At 42.0% G+C, this 24117-nt stretch overlaps 1 protein-coding gene and 1 non-coding gene across 5 annotated transcripts in view; one reads left to right on the forward strand and one right to left on the reverse strand.

Moving 5' to 3' along the window:
- The window catches only part of RBFOX1 (RNA binding fox-1 homolog 1), a 2234275-nt gene that overhangs the window by 1821990 nt on the left and 388168 nt on the right, over positions 1 to 24117 (forward strand). The window lies entirely within an intron of this gene.
- Positions 1777 to 1911, reverse strand: LOC116741039. Its single transcript, XR_004346016.1, has one exon. It is a non-coding gene; the product is annotated as a small nucleolar RNA SNORA48 (small nucleolar RNA).

A 24117-nucleotide genomic window follows, 5' to 3' on the forward strand; every position in this document is an offset into this window, starting at 1 on the left:
CACATTTTCTTCAACTTCTCAATGCTTCCCACTCCACACACGCACACCCTTTAAACTCATTTTTAATAATGTTCTGCTTAGAAAAACAACATATTTTCATTTGAAAAACATTTAGAAACGCATGCAAAAGCAAAAATCACTTATCAGCTGCCCGTTGCCCCAAAGTAATCACTCTTAACTTTTTTTTTTAATTCAGACTTTATTTTATTAGAGTAGTTTTAGGTTCACAGCAAAATTGAGAGGAAGGTACAAAGATTTCGTGTACATCTCCTGCCCTCAACGTGCACAGCCTCCCTGATATCAACATCCCACACCACTGTGGCACATTTGTTAGAATCGATGAACCTGCACTGATACATCATCATCACCGAAAGTCCATAGTTTGCATTATGATTCACTCTTGGTCTTGTAGATTCTCTGGGTTTGTTGGACAAATGTATAGTGACATGCCATTAGAGTATTAGGATATCATACAGAGGATTTTCACTGCCCTAAAAAATCCCCTGTACACTACCTATTCTTCCCTCCTCACCAACCCCTTGCAACCATTGATCTTTTTACTGTCTCCATAGTTTTGCCTTGTCCGGAAAGTCATATAGTTGGAATCACACTCTCAACATTTTAATATTTCTCTTGTTGGTCTGTTCAGTGTGTGTGTGTGTGTGTGTGTGTGTGTGTGTGTGTGTGTGTGTGTACGTACGTGTACCTTTACAATATTAGACTCTGTATTTTCAAAACTTATCCTACGTTTTTAACTTGGCATTAAAACATGCACATTTTACTATGCCATTAATCATTTTTCAAGATTATATTTAATGATTCCATAACTTTCTACAGCACCAGAATTTGTCTCCACCGTTGACATTTAAGAATTTGTTCTTTGGTCTCCCTCTCCCTTACTGTTATTACTAATAATGCCACAGAGAACATTCTTTTATGTAAGCCTTTGTTTACATTCTTGAGTGCTCCCTTGGACTAAATTCTAAAAAGTGTTATTTTGGGGTCAAAGATATGAGCAGCTTTATACCTCTTGAATAGATTTCATGCAGTTGCTGGTTAAACCAGTTGTGCCGTGTACATCCCATAATGGTAGTCTGTTAGGATGCCGTCTCATCTCATCATTGCCCGTGTTATTTGATACAGGCACACCTCATAGGTATTACTAGTCCAGTTCCGGGCCACCACAATAAAGCAAACATCACAGTAAAGCAAGTTGCACAGTTTTTTTGGTTTCCCAGTGTATATAAAAGTTACATTTATACTATACTGTAGTCTATTAAATGCACAGTAGAATTATATATAAAAACAATGTGTCAATACATACCTTAATTAAAAATATTTCACTGCTAAAAGTTGCTAACCATCATCTGAAACTCTAGCGAGTCATAATCTTTCTTGAAATAGTAATATCAAAAATCACTGATCACCATAACAAATATAATAACAATGAAAAATATATCACGAGAATTACCAAAATGTGACACGGAGACAGGAAGTGAGCAAATGCCGCTGGGAAAAATGGTGCCTATAGACTTGCTCAGCACAGGGTGGCCACAAACCTTCACTTTGTAAAAGAGACACTCTCTGTGAAGCACAATAAAACAAGGTCTGCCTGTATTATTTTATACTTGTATCAACTTGAGAGGCAAATATTCTTACCTCCTTGTTTAAAACTCCCCCTTTTTAACTTGGCTGTTTAGTAATGCAAATAGCAAACATGTGTGATGCCCTCATGCATAACAGCCATCCTAGGAGGTAGGTACTTTTTTTTTTTTTCCATGTTTCCAGGGCATGAACCAGACATGGGCACAAACCAAAAGCCAAGCTGGGATAAACAAGGAGTTACTTTGTCCCTGGCTGATATGAGACAGGCACCACCAACCAGGCGCCACTCTACCCAGGCCAGGGACAGGAGGTAGGTACTTTTAACCTCACTTTACAAATCGAGGAACTAATGCTACCTGGTAAAAAGTGGAGCTATTACTGGAATCTGGCCCAGCCAATATATGCCCTGAGTCTGTAAGCTCCAGCTCCATTCTGCCTCCAGGGAGGAGCAGGCAAGATGAAAGGACCCTCTCAGCTGGATGTGAGTCAGGAAAGCAATCTGATTAAAGCAATTCACACGAATATGTGAGTGACCAACAGAAGCATCTCTCCGGCTTTGGATTAAAAAAACCCCAAAAAACAACAAAAAAAACCCTCTACTGACTATTCTAAATAAATCTTTCCCTTACAGAAGGAATTTTCAGAAATGTAATAGAAATGAAAACATCTGGGAATGATAAGGAAGATAGATGTGGCCAAAGTCACATCTACCTTCAATTCAGTGGTTGCTCAGTGCTGGCTCATCTCCAAGCAGCCCAAAGCCCACTTTTATTTTATTTCATATGTATAGTGCTTGGACTACTGAATTTGTTGTCATCACACAAAAATCTGGGTTCTACCTTCTCTTTAAAAACAGAAGCTCTGGGAACATTCACTACTGTTCATTTCAATAATTTATCGCGTCTGATTGATCCCAACGGGTGCTTGAGTTTGCATCTACCGTTAGCTTGCTGGCCTTCCTCCTCTCTCCCTGTCAACCACCCCACTTTCTCCCTTTCTGGACCAACTCTCTAAAACCTTCCTTTCAATACCATCGTTTTTTTTTTAACTAAAATTCCTTCCACATCCGGGAACCCCCTTCCTATCCTGTTAAGTAGAAGAGGCTTGAGGGTCACGGTGGGGCTATGTCCCGAGCCATTTGGAAGACATAGATGTTTGCAAGTCAGGGCCTGTGTCTTTATTAGCCCTGCTTAAACAGCGAGGTAATTTAAGCTTCCCTTATTTTGCTGCATTGCATCATAGTTCTAAAGAAGACCTGAAATAGAGAGTATCACATTGTGCACATTTTGAAGGATCATGCGTGGAGGCTAAATATAAGATTCAAGTCCATATTCTGAGCATGCTTTTCCCCTAAATGAGGATGGGGAGCACTTGAACATTCTGCCCCATGATCCTTTCTTATCTGCACGCACTGTGTAACGTTTGATTTCCATCCTTTGTGTTTGTGAGAACATTTGCAAGCATCTTCTCAGCTTCAAAGACACAGGCTTGACTTGGAACCACTGGAACTGTGCTGTTTGGACTTGGAACCACTGGAACTGTGCTGTTTGGACTTGGAACCACTGGAACTGTGCTGTTTGGTGGCAAGAGCCAACATGAACACCCGTCCCCCCATACATAGAGTGCCTTTCTTCCCCATTTAAAAATTACCCTTAAACGCAGGCCGGTGACATTTCAGTCACCCCCGTTCCACTGCTATAACGTTGGCCATTTTCTTTTTGTTTTATTGCTGTTTTATTATTTACTAAATGTCGAATTAATTTGCTTTTATCTGAATGTATTTATGTCACCGCAGTAAATAGAAACCCAGTGTTATAAACTGAAGCGTCACTATGCAAGTAACTTAGTATTAAAAATAAATCTGTGGGGCTTCCCTGGTGGCGCAGTGGTTGAGAGTCCGCCTGCCGATGCAGGGGACATGGGTTCGTGCCCCGTTCCAGGAAGATCCCACGTGCCGCGGAGCGGCTGGGACCGTGAGCCATGGCCGCTGGGCCTGCGCGTCCGGAGCCTGTGCTCCGCAGCGGGAGAGGCCACAACAGTGAGAGGCCCGCATACTGCAAAAAAAAAAAAAAAAAAAAAAAAAAAAAATAGATCTGTGACTACCAACTAAGACCATCTGATCTACCACCCAGGGCTCCCATGCCAGATGTTGGGAAACCCTGATTTAAAAAATAGTTTTCACAGGGGTGGGGGCAAAGCAGTCGTGTTTCTAGAGAGTCAAGTAGTTTCCCGCAACTAACCATCTGCTAGGGTCGGTCTTATTCTGAATAACTAAGTAGTTTCATTCGGGAAAAATCTCAGAGCTACTCCTGGGAGCTCTTCTCACCCTGTCCCCTGTGCCTATAAACCTGCTGGATATCCCAGGGGTGCCCAGCCTTCCAGGAAACCTCCTCCTCTCTTGTAACACTCTTGCTGCTTTCTCGTCCTTGGAGTTACATACTCTTCTTATAAATTAGAGACACTACTGGGCAGAAAGGGTGATGGGGGCTTGAGATCACAGCCTATGCATCCCCTGTGTTTGGGGTTTGTAAGCTCCCCACACGCTTCCTGAAACCTCTCAGGAACATCCTCTTGCTTTATATTCCTCTCACGGAAGGTCTAGCTCTTGTTTTCCTCCTCCCTCCCTCCTTCCCTCCCTCCTTCCCTTCCTTCCTTCCTTTCTTCCTTCCTTCCTCTTTCTTTCTTCCTCCCTTCTTTCCTCCCTCCTTCCCTCCCTCCCTTCCTCTTTCTCTCTCTCTCTCTTTCTTTCTTTCCCTCCCTCTCCCTCCCTCCCCCCTTCCTTCCTTCCTTCCTTCCTTCCTTCCTTCCTTCCTTCCTTCCCTCCTTCCCTCCTTCCCTCCTTCCCTCCTTCCTTCCTTTCTTCCTTCCTTCCTTCCTTCCTTCCTTCCTTCCTTCCTTCCTTCCTTCCTTCCTTCCTTCCTTCGCCTCCCCCTTCATCCTCACCAATGATCCCAGACTGTGGTGCTTATGGAAACACTACTCTTTGCTGCATCTTTGGGTTACCGGTTCCATACACCCCGACCAGACCTCAGGTTGGACTGAAGCTCTGGATGATGGCTTGGTGGGGTCTCATCTCTAAGCATTTCATTTTCATACATTCGGAACAAGAATGGGTCCATTTGGGGTATTCTCAGGTGCCTAAAGAGTCACTGAGATTTGGCCTTGATGGAAGGACAAGTGCCAGCTCTCCCTCATTGAATCCGGGTGACCTAGAGCGAGTTGCTTCACCTCTTTCTACCTTGGCTTTCTCAACTGAGAAACTGAAAAGGAGACACCTACGTTCCAGGATTTTTGTGAGGATGAGTGAGAAAGGGTAAGAGAAATAGCTTTTGCAATTTATGAGGCTTTGTTCTGATGAAAAGTGAGCATTCTTTCTAAATATAGGATGTTGGTAGTCTTACCAAAACCCTCCATCCCTGGGAGCACAATTCAGAAGGCTTTTGCCACACCCATCTCATTGCCTTGTTCATAAAACTGTTTATTTTCCCAGTGTCACATTTATTATTCTCTCTCTTTGCTACTGCATCATTTCATTATTTGCCATACACAAATATGTTATGTAATTCTCTCAATATGTCATCAATTGTTTCTGTTTTTCTGTAGTATTACTTAAGTCCATCATACTTTTTATTAAATCTCCATGTTTCTGAACGCTGGGTGAAGGATACCCCTTTCCACTAAGTAAAACTGAGCACTTAAACACTTGAAATGACACAGAGCACTGGAAAACAACACAGTGTGGAATTTTCCCACTGGCTTTATGAAATCCAGGAAACGAATTGAGATCTTTGCTTATACCACCTTTGTCTATCCAAGAGATTTATGTAGCCTTTCAGATAGAAATAACAACATTAATAAATAATATAAAATTAGCTAAGGCTGAGTGAGGAATTACTATGTTCCAGGTAAATACTATTATAAACCCTAGGTATATTAAGTCCTTTAATCTTTACAGTGACCTCATAAAGGAGGTATGATTTTTTTGTCCCCATTTTATAGTTGAGGAAACTGAAATTTGGAAAGTTTAACTGCCTCACTCAGGGACACACATAAGGAAGTAATCCAACTGCAAAGTGTACAACACACACACACACACACACACACACACTGCTCTGTTCACTTAAGAAACTCATTTTCTTCCTAAGCTCAGAGGATGCATACATATGTTGAATGCCTGAGAGTTAGGGACCTCTCTGTTCCGAACTTGTTACTGACACTAACATGAAGTGAATCATAGCTTCTCTCTGGGACCGAGTTTCCTTATGGTCCAGATTTGGAGGGTTGGATGAGATCATAGGCTTCTAATCTATTTCAGGAAGCTCAAGAATCTGAGTAAGTGGTCCAGAAGGAGTGATGAGGGTAGGGAAAGCAATGCTGAGCCGGTAGAACTCTGGACTTCCATTAACCAGTGCACTTAACGCTTATATCTGGGATGGATGGTTGGATGGATGAATGGATGGAAAGAAAGGATGGAGTAAAGAAGGGAGGGAGAGAGGGAAGGAAGGAGGGAGGGGAGAAAACAGACACACAACTGAAATTATATAATCCATTATTAACCTGTTCCAAAATAGCATTGCACCATGGTTATTTCCTGTGTATGCCATTCATCGTTCCTTGAAAACTTGATTTCAAGTGGCTGTATGATATTCAAATATCAAACAATTTATCCTTTACTTAACCCTTCCCCTATTTTAGACATGTGCATTGCTTCTGGTTCTTTACCATTCATTTATTCCTCAATTTTTTATTGGGAACTATTATTTGCAGGCATTAACATAAACAAGTATAGCACACATGTTCTTAAACGTTAAGTTTTTGACATACATACATTTGCTTCCATAATTACATGAAAATTGTTATTTTGGGTTTCGTTTTTAATTTTTGGCTTTCTTGAGTGAGGGAGAACATGATCCGGAAAGCCTGCTGAATTTGGACAAAATGTTGAGATGAAATCTGTATAAATGTTGAGCTTAGCTGACACGGGGAACACAATCGGAGTCCTGGACACACTGTCTTCCAAGATGGTAGTTATAAAATTAATAGGCATTGTCTTGATTGTGTATGCCACCAGCGTCCAAATCTACTTTTCTATCTCCAGCCTCCAGGGGACCATCTCGAAGCTGTACCTTTCCATGTCGCCTAGTTTAGAGCTTGGTGAGCCCTCAGAGAATAGCGTCTCACTGGTCCTGGAGCCAAGGATCCAAGCAGCATCTCCCAAGGATTGCTGTAAGGCTTGGCTTTGCTGACTCTCCTTGTAAATAATCTGGGGGAAAAAACCCACAATTGTGTCATGGTATATACACTGAATATAGCTGAGATTATAAGCTGCTTAAATTTCATGCATAAACGCATGATACAGACCCTCTCTGGTTGAAAAGGCAATATAAAGAGAAACCAAAACATAATTCCTTGCCCATAAATGGAAACCGGACAACTCAGCTTTGTGGACTCGAAGGGACCATGCAAGGTGGCAATTTTGAAATACCCCTCGGAGGCACAGTGCCAAGTCTGAAGTGTGGCTGCAGAGCAGTACAGTATCGAGAAACCAAGCTATTTCTGGCTTTGGTCTTTGTATCATGAAATGGTGACACTTTTCCCCACCCCGCTATGTTCCTCTTCTCCCCGATGACTCTATATATTTAAGTGATGGTCAGTCTGTTTGGAGACAGTTGGCTCAGTTTTTCCTACCAAAGGTTTGATTGTGTCTTAGGACAGATGTTTAGAAGATACGAGACTAGACCCCAAAGAGCTTAGCATCTGTGAGGGCGAAGAGAGACTCCACAGATAGAAAGTACCATTAGCTTTCCTTCCCTTCTCTATATCCTGGCGTTTTCATCTCCTTCCTTGATAGAGAGCAAAGGGTACGGAAATCTAAGTAGGGGACTTTTCTCCTTGGCTGATTTCTTTCGTGTTTTTTTTTTTTTTTTTACTTTCTACGGGATCACTTAATTCATTTTATGCCTCTGGAAAAGACCAGAATTTCCTAATACCTCCAAATACCTGGGCAGGTTACCTCTCCTAACCTCAGTTCATCATTATTCTGCACTGAATGATGTAATGATTTGATCATGTTGAAGAGTAATTCACCTTTGTTCCCACCTACCTTAAGACTGATTACAAAGCCTCATAAAATACTCATTATGCTACCAAAAATGTTCTTAAGAATAGTCTGTAAGAGAGGACGTAATGCTACCGCTCGGAAGTGTGGGCTTCTGACTAATTATGTGTAAATTACCTGAGTGGAATCTCAAATGTTTAGTGATAAACAGTTTTATGCTTCCCAGCAAAGTATCTAGTTTGTGAGGCAATATAATCAAAAGCAGTTTGTGTGCAGTGAATTGTCGATTGTGTAACTTTGTATCCTTTTCAAGTTATTCTTATGGAAAGAAATGGGAATGTGTCTGCAGCCCTTTAAGGAAAGAAAATGTTGTATTCTGCAACTTAAAAAAAAAGAAAAAGAAAAAAAAGATAAAAAAAGATCACTTGACTATACTACAGTTCTGCTCTCAGAAGAAACATTAAAAAGTTGGATTTCTTAAATGCAATTAACCAACTTTTATTTAATGATTTTTTTTCACAAGTTATTCATCCTGGAGGAATGGTGTCTGTTGGTTATGGATGGATTATTAAGAAGCAAAATATCATGTTATTCAACTGCAATGCATATACAGTTACTCAGAGAAAATCCCTTGTGGTTTGTTCTCTGATGCCCCCTCCTCTCAGAAGCCTTTCCTGAAAGCTCCCCCATCTCTGGGTGGGATGGTCAAACCTCCTCTGAGCCACCAGATGGATGCTGTTCTATGGATGAAGGCAAATTGAACACCAGATAGTTAAGAGGAGGCCATGATATTCAATGCAGCTAGTTTAGGGGTCATTGTAACCAACATAGCCTGGATGGTCATGAAAATACAAGTGTTTAAATCTGGGAGTTCATTAGTTCTTAAGCTTCACACCAGGGTTCCTTACACACCGAAGAAGCTTGAGAGGGGTCTACCGGAGCGGGCACTGTCCAAAAATCATAGTCTTCATACTTCTTCAGGCAAAGAAGAGTCAAGATATTGAATTGATACGAGGACGCAGAGTCCATTATAGAGTACATGGGAATACTATTCAGATGAAATTGGTATTAGTTTCATTAGATGAAATTGGTATCACCCCCTCTTAGAGATTTGAGAATCCTTTGCAGCTGTTCTCCTTCTAGAACCATTCCTATTTTAAAAGAAGATGGCCCACTTGGGGGAAAAGGATATAAAATGCTAGGAGGAGAAGATGGTAGAAAAGAACAAAGATTAAGACTGAGGTGAAGATTTCAGTGCCAAAGAAGCAAAAATTCTTTGCCAGTTCCTTATTGGTGGTCAACACAGATTAATGTTAGGCTTTCCTGTCATGCAACTCATCAGTAGGCAGCTAAAAAGATTGCTTAGTGTATCATAGAGGTGTTTGGTTCTGCTAAGTTTCTAAAACCCTAAGGTATTATATTTCAGGCACATGGTTTTAAGTGGGAAATGGTTGATATGGTGAGACTTGGTATATTGGTTCAACGAATTACCCAGTTGCAAATGTGTGCCTTCCTCACACCTTTTGACTAAATATGGAAATACACCAGCTAAATAGACAAGGGCTCCAAATTAATACTTAGGGAGAGACTAAACCTGCCTGTGTCTCTAGACAGCTAAGCCTTAAATTTGCCCAAGATCATAATATCTGCCTAAAGACTCCTATATATGTTTGACATTTACAAACCATGGGGTGTTGGACATTTTGAAGGCAAACCATTTCAGTGATTGACTAAATATATTCCTTTGCGTCATGTAGATGTGTCCTGTATTAATTAGCATATCCTTTTAAGGAAGTTCATCCATACTTTTACAGCTCATTAAAAGTCGATCATGACTGTCTATTGAATATATCTGCATCGCGTTGACTTCTGTTTGTCTGCATTCCTATCCTACATTTTCTGTATTCAGTTTGTTCTCAAGTCTGCAGTTGACATCAGAAGGTCTAAAGGAATTTTATGTTGATTTCCTTTTTAGGGAAAAACGTATTACAAACTGCCAACTCACGATATATTCACTTTGAACTTAAAATATCATTTGTTTAAAAAATGCAGTAAAACCTGAAAGTACACTAATATTCATTCTGAAGATTAAAGCTGCCAATGAATTATGCAGCTGGGTTAAGGCTGTCTTGCTCTCAGACTAAATTTATCTCATCGAAAGGGAATTATTCTCATCGGGGTTAGAGAATGAAAATAGTTAAAGTTTAATTGTTCAATTGCTTTCTTCTTGTTTTTTTTGTTTCTTTTCTTTAAAAAACATTTGGGGGCTTCCCTGGTGGCACAGTGGTTGAGAGTCCGTCTGCTGATGCAGGGGACGCGGGTTCGTGCCCCGGTCCGGGAGGATCCCACATGCCGTGGGGCGGCTGGGCCCGTGAGCCATGGCCGGTGAGCCTGCGCGTCCGGAGCCTGTGCTCCGCAACGGGAGAGGCCACAACAGTGAGAGGCCTGCGTACCGCAAGAAAAAAAAAAAAACAACAACAAAGAAAACATTTGGTTATAGTTGTCTTAGGAGCTGGATTTTAAAATGTGAATACTGATGAGGGATGATAAGAAGGCCTGTTTTCTCGGATTATAAAAGCGACATAAGTTTCTGGTGACTCTTTCTTTAAAATGTTTTTTTTTTTTCTTTTTTTCCCTTTCCTTTTCTTTCTTTCTTTTATTTTTTTTAACATAGATCTTTGGACGTGGGGGACCCCATGCTGAGCATCTAACCTCTCTAACTTACAGAGTAAGCCTCCACGTAATAGAAATAAATGCTGCATTTTCTCTGTATATAACATGTCACTTGGGCAAAGTGCTACAATGTCTCTTTGGTAAAGCTGAAATGTGGATTTCTCAAAAATGTCTTGTTTCCAGTTAATGATATTTTCTGCTTTTCACCAGGTGGTCTCTTTGGAGGTTTGTTCCTGAATTCATTTCTCTGCGCGAGCACCAAGCTTTCTATTATTTGTTTGTTCAGCAGACATTTGCTGAGTTCTTGTCACACTCAGACCTGAGTCAAGGGTTCAGGTTATAGTAACGCAAAACCCCAGCCCTGTCCCTGGGTGTTTGCCATCTTTGGGGTAAATGGGGCACTTAAGAAGCAGGTGAAGGAAGGCATGATGAATATATGTTATGATAAGGACAACAGTAGAGGTGAAAATAAAGTACTATGGGAAGAGGGTAGAGGGGTGGAGGGTAGAGGGTCTGGCATGGAGGCAGGTTGAGAGAGTCAGGCTGACTTTGATCGGGTGCGTTGCCTTAGCTAACAGGGCAGGCAGGGTGTAAGATGCCAGCTCATCCTAATATCGCCTGACCTGAACCAGCTATCCCCTGGAGCTGGCACAGAGTTCATCTTTCTTGAAGGTGAAACCACAGGAGGAAAGGCAACTTCCAGAAATGGCCAAACCCATCCCTGCCTCAAAGCCACCTCCCAGTGACTCACGGCAGCTGAAAAGAAAATTGATGGTCCCCACAGGGTAATACCTTCGAGAAACCCAGGGGCTTAGTGAGAGCAGGTCCATGGCAGCAAATGGGCCATATTAGCAGACGTTGGGGTGATTTCTGGCCCGAGGGCTGGCCCTGTGTCAGCTGTTTGAGGGTATATGGTTCCCTCCACACTGGAATTGCATTCAGAGCAGGACTTGAATCCCAGCCCTGAGTTTGACTTCTTTGGCCACAGAACACAGAGTTTTGGTTTTCTTCAAAGACGAAGAAAAACAAAACATGTACTTTGGCTTTGTTTAGCTGTTCTTCCATTCCATCCATCCTTGCCATCCTTGTGAAGTGAGCAAACTCATGTTTCAGAGAATTGAGATCCCTTTTCCAGCCGGGCAAAACAAGTGACTACTTAGAGTCAAGTGTTCCACCTTGCAGAGCGGAGTCTTTCTGCTCCATCTATGGATCCTAAGAATAGGAAGAGTGGGTCTTCCCTGTCCCACCCTACCAGAAGCTGTATCCTCATTCCATTTTCCTTCATTACATCTCCTGAAAATAAGATTCTTATTCGCGTCACTGCCTCCTGGGGCTACACAGAAATTTCTAGACGTGAGAAGGGCTCTTCCCTGGATTTAAGCTATATCTGCTCACCCTGCACATTTGATCAAAGTCAGGTTTATCAAGGTATAATTTATATAGAATAAAACTTGCCCATTTTTTTGGATTTTTATTTTTTATTATTTTAAAAAATTTTTTATTGGCGTATAGTTGACGTACAATGCTGTGTTAGTTTCAGGTGTACAGCAAAGTGAATCAGTTGTACATATATCCACTCTTTTCTAGTTTTTTAGATTCTTCTCCCATATAGGCCATTACAGAGTATTGAATAGAATTCCCTGTGCTATACAGCAGGTTCTTGTCAGTTATCTATTTTATAAAACTTGCCCTTTTTAGCATACAGTTCTGCAAGTTTCAACAAAGACATACAGTGATATAACCACCACCACCATCAGGATATCAAACATATCCATCACCCCAAAAAAGTTCCCTGCGGTCTGTCTGTAGCCAGTCCCCAGCCCCAGCCCTGGCAATCGTCAGTCACTTTTCAGTCCTTCTAGTTTTGCATTTTCTAGAAAGCCACGTAGATGGAGTCCTACGTAGGTAGCCTTTGAGTCCGACTTCTTTCTCTGCATATAGTGAATCTGAGATTCATCCATGCAGTTTTGTCTACTGATAGTTCGTTCTTCTCTGTTATTTCTGAGTATCACCCTATTGTGGCTACAAATAGGTTTGTTATTCAACAGCGGAAGGATCTTTGGGTTCTTTCCAGTTTTTGCTGACTATGAAAGGGTTGCAATAAACCTTTGTGTCTAGGTATTTCTATGAATATACTTTTTTTTTTTTTTTTTGGTGGTACGCGGGCCTCTCACTGCTGTGGCCTCTCCCGTTGCGGAGCGCAGGCTCAGTGGCCATGGCTCACAGGCCCAGCCGCTCCACGGCATGTGGGATCTTCCCAGACTGGGGCATGAACCCGTGTCCCCTGCATCGGCAGGCGGACTCTCAACCACTGCGCCACCAGGGAAGCCCTGAGTATACATTTTTAACTCTCTTGGGTAAATCCCTAGGGAGAGGTATTGCTGGGTTGAACAGCAAATGTGTGTTTAAAGAGTTTTGGGGGCGAGACAGTGAACTTGGTGTAGTGTTGATGTTGAATGCTAGGTCTGAGACTTCCTAGGTGGGTGACCTCACATAGATTGTCTGAGCCTCTTTTACCTGCAACAGAAGAAAGGGTAGAATCTAGGTTCTCATATGGGATTAGGAAAGTTACTCACCTGTGGCCCCTCATCCTGGGTTGCAGCCTCCCGACATCGGACTCCCTCTCTCCACGGTGTTCCTGTTTCTGCTCCCGAGCACGCACACCCTTTCTCCATCCCTGCCACACACTGTTTCCTTTCCTGGAACTCCTCACCACCCACCTTTCTCCTCACCAACTACACATCTCGCCGTTGCCCAATGAAATGCCACCTCTCCAAAAAAGTCTTTCCTCACCCTTAGTCTAAATCCAGGCCCCACCATGTATAGTTTCTTTCTAAAAACGTTAAACTCGGTTCTCTTCCTTTATAGCATTGACCGCAACTGGCCTTCATCACATTAACTGTGTAATTTATTTTTTGATGGAAAAGTTTATTGAGATCATTGTGGAGTCGCATACAGTTGTAAGAAATAATGCTGAGAGATTCCATGTACTTTTTATCCAGTTCTCCCTAATGGTAACATTTGACAAAATTATAATACAGTATCACAACCAAGATGTTGGCACTGATATGATCTGCTGATGTTATTTCAGGTTTCCCCAGTTTTACCTGCATTAATTGGTGTATGTGTTTGTGGGGGGAGGTGTATTTCATTCCATGCAATTTTATCACACGTGTGGATTTGCAGGTTCATCACCACAGTCAACTACCAGAAAAATTCTGTCAGTACAGGATTCTTTCCCTTGTCCTTTTATAACCACATCTGCCCTCCCCACCTCCCCCAATTTCTAACACTTGACAAACACTGATTTGTTCTCCATTTTTTAAATTTAGTCATTTCAAAAATGGAATCATACACTTCATAACCTTTTGGGGTTGAATTCTTTTACCCAGCATAGTTCTTTGAAAATTCATCCAAGCTGTTGTGTACATCAACCCTTTGTTCCTTTTCATTGCTGAGTAGTGTTCTGTGATGCGGACCACTGTTTGTTTAACCAGTCATCTGTTGAAGGACATCTGGATGGATTCCTATTTTTAGCTGTTATAAATAAAACTTCATGTACAGGTTTTTGTGTGAACGTAAGTTTCCTTTCTCCAGGATAAATGCTCAAGGGTGAAATTGCTGGGACATTAGTTGTATAAGAAGCTGCTTGAATTGATTTTTAAAATCTCTCTCTCCAGTGAAGTTCCATCAGAGTAAATAGACTGAGTTTTGTTTGTTTGTGTCTTTGCTTGTTTGTGTGTCTAATCACTGTGTACTGGGGACATCTCACAAAGCTTAGAACATGATTTACCAGTCTATAAGTATTTATATATGAATTAAATAAGGAATGAATGAGTGAGTGCATGAATAAACTTTCTGTCATGGGGATTAAGTAAAATAATATATGTAAATCATCTTTTAGAATGCGTAGCATGGAGAAACCTCTAATACTAAGTACATTTTTGTCACCATCAGATGTGATTTTGGCTAAGCGTGACATGATGTAACTTTCAAATTCTTCCACCTTCATCACACAAACATCATGTGGCTTTATAGGATTCCAAAGGTCTGGGCTCTGGCTCTACTTCCTTCTCTTAAGAAAAGTACGTCTCATGAATGTGCTGAAAACAGCAGGGTGGGAATTTGGGCTTCATACCTTAAATAAGATCCTGCCTCCATAGGTCAGGGTGAAGCTACATGGCTCCTTTCTCTGTGGAAAATGAACAAAGGCAATAAATGATAGAAGCCTTTGGAGTGTGAGGCTGTTGGTGCTGAACTGGTTAACCTTATCCCAGGATCCTTGTGGTCTTAGTATGTGAAATAAATATTGTTGCAGTGGATGGAGATGGCACAGTCCTTAATAGAGAGAGAAAATTAGTAATTCTCATTTGCCTGGGGAAAGCGCAGGTCTTCCTAACGTCTTGATCTATGTACAAAGAGCTCGTAAAGACAAGCAGTCCTCATAATAAAAATAGAAATGAGGTTTTCCCGACAAAAATGCCACCAGAATGATGAGCTGTCACAGAAGACCTGGAGAGATGAGAAAGAAACTTCCTTGGTGACTATAATTAGGCTTACATGGAGAGCGGCGATGCTCGGGAATTGTGCACCAGTGCTCTTTGCCTCTTTCTAGAATCACTTTTCAACTATCTCCAAAGGGCTGGGAGAGTGAGAATGTCCAAGTTCATTCCTGGTAGATCACATCCCCATCCTTCCTCAAGCCTTGGTGAGATTCTGACCTGGCCTGTGATGGGGGAGGAGGTGTTTTCACTCTGTGACTTGGGCCACTTAAATAAAAGAAACAGAAGGAGAAGAAGGGGAAACCTCCCTTTTCCTTATTACGAAAGTACCCCACGGTTATGAGAGAAAACTTGGTTAATACAGATTAGCAATAAAAAAGTAATAAAAGTCACCAGTAGTCTCTACACATTTTAGATGTATCTATTTAGCTATATAGATTTTGATCTAGAAGGCGATACCCTTGGAAATGGAGAGTGTAAACTGTAGATATAGATTGCATTTACATACATGGGATCATACCATATAAATATGGACATATATCTTATTCCACCCCTTCCCCCTCATTTCATATGCGTTTTTCTGCTTTTCAAACTATTGTTCCCTAGTTATATTTCTAAGTCCGGGGGATATAGTCCCAATGGAATGGGCAGTAAATTAGTTGTTTGTGTGGTTGTTTGTTTGACCAAAAATCAAAATAGAATCCCAAGGATGTTTGCTGGCTGAGATCCATTTTGGTCAAGCTGTGTGGAAGGAAAGGAGAAGCACAGGCACCTAGACCTCCTTCAGGCATTGGGTCAAAGCTTGAGCTTTTCCTACCCTGATCCAGGGTTTCCATGGCAACAGGGAGACCCTGTGGTGGTTTATGATGCTCATGGGGACCTGGAGGAGGCAGCATCTGTCTGAACCACAGTTTGGGGTTTTGTAATCCCATTTACTTCACGGGGAAAGACCCACCTTATAGCAACTGTTCAACTTTCAGACATTCCGCTTTAAAATCCATTTTTAGGAATGAATTATGCAATAAAGTGGAAGATCAGAGCCAAGGAAATCACACCAACCTGAGTTCGGGCCTGAGTGTGTGCATTTAAAGGCTACTTATCTTCTCCCACCCTGTTTCCTCACCTTTAAAATGGGAAGGCTCAGACCGCCTTCCTGACTGGATTTTGGAGAAGACGAAGTGTGATAACAAGTGTAAAATACTTGGCATACCACCCAGCAGACAGTAAAGGCTCAATACTTCTTAGCTTTGCTATTTTTTTATGATGTTTCTTGGAATTGTGTGGCTCTTGACAGGACAATGGCTATGCGGGGGGGAAAAACATATTGGAATGGCTTGGTTGGTGAGAGGCGGGGGTGGAGAAAGGGAGGGTGGAAGCCTGCTGAGAATCTGAGCGGTATTAGAGGAAGTATCAGCACCCTGGAGTTTGGTGTTTCACTAAAGAGGTCATAAAATATTAACATCCTCCAGAGTTACCCAGAAGAACAGTGGTGTCAGCTCCTGCTTGCTGTACAAGAGAGGCTCCTTAGAGATGTCTATGGCCCAGTTATGAGGAGGGACTGCGGGAGAAGTCAAGGTGGTGACAGGGATGCCAGTTTGCTTCCTTAGCTGGAAACACTAGAGTTAAGAGAGAAGGGCAGGATAGTGAACTAGCAAAGAGTTCTCCTGGAAAAGAGGAAAAGAATGGCCCTCTTTCTTTCTGACCAGAGAGGATGGGGCTGTCTTTCCAACAGAGGCTAGTTGCATTGTCTTAACCCTGTGTTCACAGTTAATAACCAGATCACCATCACCAACACTGCGGTCACCATCACCATCACCGCGGTCACCATCACCATCACCATCACCACTGTCATCATCATTATCATCAACATCATCACCAGCTCTGCTACCACTGCCATCACCATAGGCAGCATCATCACCACCATCACCAACACTGCGGTCATCATCACCATCACCAGCACCAACACCATCACCACTGCCATCATCATCATCATCACCACCATCACCAACACTGCCATCAGCAGCAGCAGCATCACCACCAACAACCAGTACCACCACCACCATCATCACCATCATCGTCACCATGAAGCTGTGACACTAGTACGCATAGTGCATTTATGGGTTGCACTAAGCAATTTACACATATAATCCCATGTTATCCACATTGTGAAAAAAGATACTCTGTCTCAATTTATAAATGAGAAGCTCATGACCCAGAAGGCATAAATAACTTGCCAAAAGTCACCCAGGTGACAAAAGAGATCCAAGACTCAGGACCAGGTAATCTGCCTCCTCTGTTCTTATGATCCACTTCACTGTCAAGAAGGCAGTATAAGGATAGAGTAAACTCTATGGCCTCAGGACATGCCCTTTTAATTCTTTTTTTTCCTTTTCTGTAGGAGGGTAAGCCTATAATCAGAGCCTCACACTGGAGTGTGAGTGTCACACAGGAAACCGGAGGTTCTCAAATATATATATATATACATTTACACCAGTAGAAACCCTTTTACAAATAAATTCTACATGAAATGCCAATTGTAAAAGAGATGAAAGGGGCAGAGTGGAGATGAATTTTATAAACTCAAATGTGAAACATTTATTATAAAGCCTATCAGTGAGAAAATGAGGCTGTTTGATGAGCACCAATATTTGAAGAGGGGAGTATGGATAAGTAATATTGTTTTCAATTAGCCTCATAATCCAATTCACTTCAGTATTTTAGTTTGTTGCAGAATATTGAGAAAATGCTGATTCACATGCTGACACAGAGTTGCAAAAGGTAATTTTTTTTTAAACCAGATGGCCCCCAAATATCATGTTAATTTAGAATGTAAATTCCATCTCCTGTTTTGTTGATCATTGTATCTCCAGCACCATGCTTGGCACAGAGAATACACTCAAGATATACCTGATGAGTGAATGAATGAATGAATCAATCAATCAATCAATTAGTGAGCATCCAATGGATTTCAGAGGCATAGACGTGGAGGAGGACTTGTCATCTCCAAGTTTTCTCACTGATTCTACCAATAGTTGACAAGCCTCTGCTACAATAGGTCAGGTGCTGTTCTAAGTTGATGGGGTTGAAGCATTAAGAGGGAAAATAAAGTTCTCATGGAATAGGTGCATGCCAATGTGCAAAGGATGGGAAGGCAGGAGATAGGCAGTAAACCGACGAGGAACTCACTTCAACACTGGCTGTCCCATTTAAGGATCCTTATGTAAGCATCCCATGTAAGGATGCTTACATAACCCGCCTGGGTTTCGGCATCCTTGTGGGTAACAGTGCTATCAGTACGTACCCAGCACTGCCCCCGTGAAGAATAAAGTGAAACGCACATAGGTGCTTTCCTCCTCATCTCCATCTCTACATTGCGGAACAAACAAAGATGCGTGTCTCATTCTGGGCTTATTTATTTAATTACACATTGGGTATTCTGGGATTTGTACACTCATATCATTAAAGCAGTTTCAGCCAGAGAACATATATTTGGAGAGGTATTAATATGCACTGGGCATACACAATTACAAGAGTAGATACGAGGTGACCAGAATCTGGAGAAAGGGGAGGTACATTAAAGAAAGTGCCAGTTATGTTGCAAGATAAGAGGTTCAGGACCACGTTAAAGCATTTGCTATCAGACCCTCAACAGTGGGAGGGGTCGGTGATGTCTTTTGAGCAGAAGGTGGGCATGCCTGTTTTTTTATTTAAAATTTCCCTGTGGAATCAGTGTAGAGTGTGAATTGGGAAGAACTGAGGCTGACCAAGGGAACCAATTAGGAAAACCGCTTTTTTTGTTATTTTGTTTGTTTTTGTTTTAGTCTAGGCTAAGGAGAATAATAGGGTGCACTGGGACAACGGCAATGGAAAATCGAGAGACTTCGTAGTTGGGAGATGGGAGAGCTAAGAATGATATAATGTGGGACTCGATTGACTAGTCAAAGAAGCAAAGGGAGGTGTGAAGGGCAGATGTTAGGGTTTCGAGGTTATGTAAATGGAAGGGAGATGCTTCTGTTAACAAAAAGCAAGTCTACAGAGGAAGAGCAGGATGTGCACACATTTTGTTTGGGGGGATGTTGAAACAGCGAGGATAGGACCTTCATACTGAGACATGCAGGGAGCGGTTTGAGGTGCATGATCACTCCTCACGCAGTGGTTTCCAACCACTGCTGCAAAACCTTCACCCATGTGCAAAGAGTATCGTAGTAAATAGGTCATTCAGGGTGATGGCAATTGGGATACAAGAGTTAAGAGACCTAACAAAGCACAAAATGAGGATGCCAAGGGAGATCTTACGTTTATGGAGCATGTAAGAATTCTTCCACAGACCTATCTAAGAAGGTCCAGCCAGGGAAACATGTAGTTTTTCTCTTACATGCCACTGTGCCTAAAAGAGTGTCAAATTATTCTATCTGAAACCAGGTAAAGGTGATGCTCTTCTTTTAACAGTGGGCATCGTAAATCATCCTCTGGAGAGTACTGTTTTGGTTTAGAAAAATGGCTTGATGCAAACTTGGGTGAGACACTGATCCCCTCAGGGGCACGTGGTCAACTGATGTCAACATTTCAAGGAGAAGGAAACTTGGGACAAAGGAGTGGGGATAAGACTTTGCTCTTGGGCTCTCTGTGGGAACGGAAAGAGGTAATACAAACATGGCTGAGAGAGTCTGAAATCAAGAGAGTGTAATCGTAGTTGATGGTGGTAGAATAGGCAAATGTCATTTGCAAGGATGTGATACATGCAGATCCTTCTCGAATCATGTTTCTAAGGTGAATATCATTTCTCCTATCCTCTCTCTTCCTTATGCATGTACAGTTTTCATGTCTACTAAGCTCAGACGTGCCTTTTGCGAGTGGATGTATTGTGGAATATGACAAGGGGCTGAGCTTCACTGTGGGTTCTTGGGATGGAGCTCAGAGACAGGGAATATAAAAACCTGAGCTCACAGGTCAGATGAGGCTGTAAGAGTGTGAGTTTCCCATAAGGCAGAATTGCAATTTGGGGACTAAGACTTGGAATTTCAGAGCCTGTGTATCTGTCGAGGGGAGATCTTGAGAACCAGGAAGGTCTTCCACCCTGTATCCAGTCCATATGCAACGTGACCTTCTAATTTTTGCAGACTAACCTAGTTTTGCTTTGAATCCTTACATCCTTCCTAGGTCACCACCAAAAATCACCAGCCTTTGAAGGTGTGCCAGTGTTGCCGGGGACCAAGGATCCCTGTGGCAGCTCTTGCCCACATGCCAGGATAGGACCTTGGGCCAGTTAAGGTCAAAAGGGATTATTCCAGGACTTGAGATGTTAGAGGCAAAGTCATTTCTAGTTGGAGAGGCTTGAGGGTGACTCCTGTTACATAAAGATAAATATTTCTGAGCATTTGTGGGGTCAAAGAACTCTGCAGCCAAGTTTATTACAGAGGAAAAATAGAATCTTCTGCAGGCTTCGTTTGCCTTCAGATTTGCTCGAAGTTCCATCCAGAAAGCCGCAACACAGAGAGTGGGTGGGCGTGTGGAGGCTTCCCAAAGTAGACCTCTCCACCCACTTGTTCATTAGGAGAAACCACCACTTAGCTGTTTTTGTCTCTACCGCCTACTGTCCCTTGTCCCACGCTCTCACATTCTGTCCTGTGCATTGGAAACAGACTCCCACCCTCTCAAGTGTCAAACTTTGCACTCTCCCTCAGCATCACCTTCTGGAACCAATCGTTTTAGGAAAGCTCCTGTGAGCACTTAAGGTATTTGCTTGCTCTGGGTCTTTCTCAGTTGGGGGCTCTGTCTGGTGTGTCTTGGGTCTCTCCTGACCCAATGTCAGTTGGCTGCTCCAATAGAACACTGTCTCTACAACTTGTCACTTTTGCCTGGGGTAGCGCTAGGGAGGTATTGGCAAATGAGGATGGACGCAGGGCTGTTTCCTTGGAAGAGATTCAGGTAGCCTGTGGGTGGTGTGCGACTTACTCCTCCTGTAAGTAAGTAGGGACTAGAAAGCTAGGAAATTCTCATATTATAAAATTAGGTAGCTGGTGTTAGGGATAGATTCCTGGAAGAGGAAATCTTGCAGCTGGATAGACAAAGAATAATGCTTCATAGAAGTGCTTGCTAGGTTTAGATATTGCAAACAATGATGAATAAGATGATGATGATGATGATAATGATGATGGTAATGATGATTTGTAAGCAGCGTTTCTACTGCTACTGGTATAGCATGGTGATGGAAAGAATACTTCCTGCTTTTTTAATTCAACAGAGCTTATTGAAAACACTCTCCCCATCCTTTATTAGCAGGACAGGGGGTATAGTTCTTGCAGCTTCAGTTTCTTCTTCTGTAAATTGGGGCTATGAAACCTACCTTACAGGGTTTTGTGAGGAGATAGATAAATAGATAGATAGATATCGATACATAGATATATCACACTGGCCAGAAGCAGTCTCTTTACACGTGTTAACCCTAGTCAGTCTCCAAAAAGCAGTAAAAGACCTGACATTTTGTGAGATCCAGCTGGTGAAGAATTTAGTTGACAAGGACTAATGTGAAAGGTTGTGTTCATTTGATTCATTAGCAAGGTTAAATAAAATGTGTGTACTTAGATGACCAGGTTAGAAAGGTGATGTCTACAGATTTTCGTATTAATGCCATGTCATATGAAAAAATTCTCAAAAAAAAAAAATTGCATTTGGAGTTAGTTGTCCCATGAATGTATTGATTTTGTTTATCTTGTTTGTGTAATTTTTAGCAAAAAAAAAAAAAAAAAAGGAATCTCTTTCAGCAACTTGTCGGGGACTGAGCACAAAAGTAATTCATAATCATAGTCGCTAATGTGTATTGAGTGGTCACTAGATAGCAGGCACCAATCTCAGGACTTAATGTATTGTGTTCATTTATCTTTTAACAACTTATTTAGGAAGGCAAAATTAGCATCATTCCGTCTTTGAATGAAACTGAGGTTTTAAAGGATTATAACTCCATAGACATTTCATAACAGCCATAGAAGTATGAGGCAGAACCAGAACTTCACACCCAAGCAGTGAGACTCCAAAAGACGGTATACCCACTCTATAGTATACTGCGTGCCCTCATAGGAGCCAGATGGAGCTCCCAAGTCCTCCATCAGAGCCATCATTTCAGGTGGCCTTGAATGAGCAGACTGTAACCACAGTGTCATTGAGGAAAGTGTATCCAACAAATTCAATCCATCTGACCTTTATTAAGCCTCTCCTACGTGAAAGGCGTGCTGCTCCACGGTGCCGGGGACTCAGAAATGAGAAGGGTGTTTGGTTGGCTGTGCTGCAAGGAGCTGGTGGGGGTGAAGAGGTTAGCTATTCCGACCTAATGAGTGTCACAGTTGATCATGTTCAAGCATCCCCACAATAGTTAACGTGTACTGTTGATTCTTGGGGTGCTAGTGCCTGGGCTAGGAAGCACTTTACATTCATTATCTCAGTGGTTCCCAAATGCAGATCCACGAATTCATCTGATTCCATAATGACATTTTCAACAGACTGCAGCTAAATGAGAAAATTAAGGGCAATTTAGTGAAAATTTTAATAGACCTAAATTTAATCAATTTGAAGGGCTGTCCTTTATTTTGAGATTATGTCCTTCTTACTTTTTGGTACAAAATGCCGTTTCCCTTATGAGATGATGATGAGAGCAGATGGTGTGTATGAGTTTGTATGTGTGTGTGAGTTCATGTGTGTGTGTGTGTGTGTGAGAGAATATACTAACTTGGTCAAAAAAAATTTTAAGTCGTTAATTTCATGCAACCCGTCCATTGTTTTTAAACTTTTACTGTGATAAAAATTATTACGTGAATTAGGGAGAAAAAAAAATCTAAGAATCATTACAGTTCTGTGAGGGAGGTATTATTAGCCCCCTTTTACAGATAAAAGAAGTGAGCCTCAGAATGGTTAATTTACACACCCTCATGGACAGATCCTGCAAGTGGCAAATCTTGGGTATAAACCCAGGTTGTGTGTTTCTGGGAGCTGGGATACTAACACCACCATGGGCATCAATCATGGTGTTTCTGCAGCAATGAGCTCCCTAGCCTTCCCCTGGCCAGGGAGGGGGCAGACCAGGAAGCCATTTTCAGAGTCCTGGGACTCTCTGGCCTTCGTTTGGGTTGCAGGCTGAAATCCAGGACAGCTTTGGGAGATTCATGATGTTGGAGAGGCAGATGAAGAAGCTCTGATGACTGGCACACGGCAGACCAACACAGTGAGGAAAGCTTGTCCATTGCTGCAGGCTTGCCCTCTGTGGGACCATAGCCAGCAGCCAGTGAGGCGACTACAGTGGGAGGGGTGGGAATAAAGGGAGAGACGAGACGTATCTTCTGTGCCTCCTGAACCCCTTCCTCATTGGGCCTGCAGGGAAGAGGTGTTTAAGCAGGAACAGAAAACAAGAAACTCATTCTCTAAGTCATAAAGATCTCCCTGAACTATATGCTAGGCCTGGTACAAAGACAAACCACCCCACCTAGGAAGTGGGGGGATTGAGAATCAGACATTCCAGAGATTTCAAACCAATTCTGTCCCTTATTTTCTACGGAAACATTCTCAGGTTTCCTGCCTGTGGGTCTGTTTCTCAGCAGCCTTGGCACCAGAGGCAATGCTGGGGCTGGTGCTTTGTTTTCATTTCTGCTCAGGGAAGCTGAAAACCTTGTCTCTAAGAAGTGAAGTTGTAAACAGAAATGAGGTTCTTAGTTTCTGGAATCCCGTACAGCTACCAAGGTATGTGTGCTTCCCGTTTTTGTTGCGGCTGTAAGTATCTAGAATATTCCAACTTGATAGCGTGTTTAAGCAGGTTTTTATGGACTAGCCAGGAACATTTACCACCATTTAGAAAAGTACCCCTTAGGAACACGTAACCCGAGTTCTTCATAGTGAGAACAAAGATAATAGCAGTAGTGGCAGTAATTGTAGCAGAAGAATATTTTTTAATTTTATTATAAAAGTCATGAACAAATCCATTCTTGTGACAACTCAAACACACATCTTTATAGAGTAAAAATTGAAAGTCCCCCCACTTCCCTTTTCTGCCTCATTACTCTAGATGTAAGCAAATTTACCACTTGACTTGTATCTTTTCAGATCCTTTTCTATGCATTTCACACGTGTGTATGTATGTGTATTTGTATTCAGACATCACACATGCCTGTGTGTAGGTCTGTATGTGCGTGTGCACACACACACGTGCATAAAGAGATTGTGAGGTTTTTGTTGTTCTCTGGTTAGCTTGGTTTGGTTTTCACATACAAAATTGATTATCTATGCCCTGCAACT

This window comes from Phocoena sinus, chromosome 15, assembly GCF_008692025.1.
Source record: "Phocoena sinus isolate mPhoSin1 chromosome 15, mPhoSin1.pri, whole genome shotgun sequence".
NCBI classification, from domain to species: domain Eukaryota; kingdom Metazoa; phylum Chordata; class Mammalia; order Artiodactyla; family Phocoenidae; genus Phocoena; species Phocoena sinus.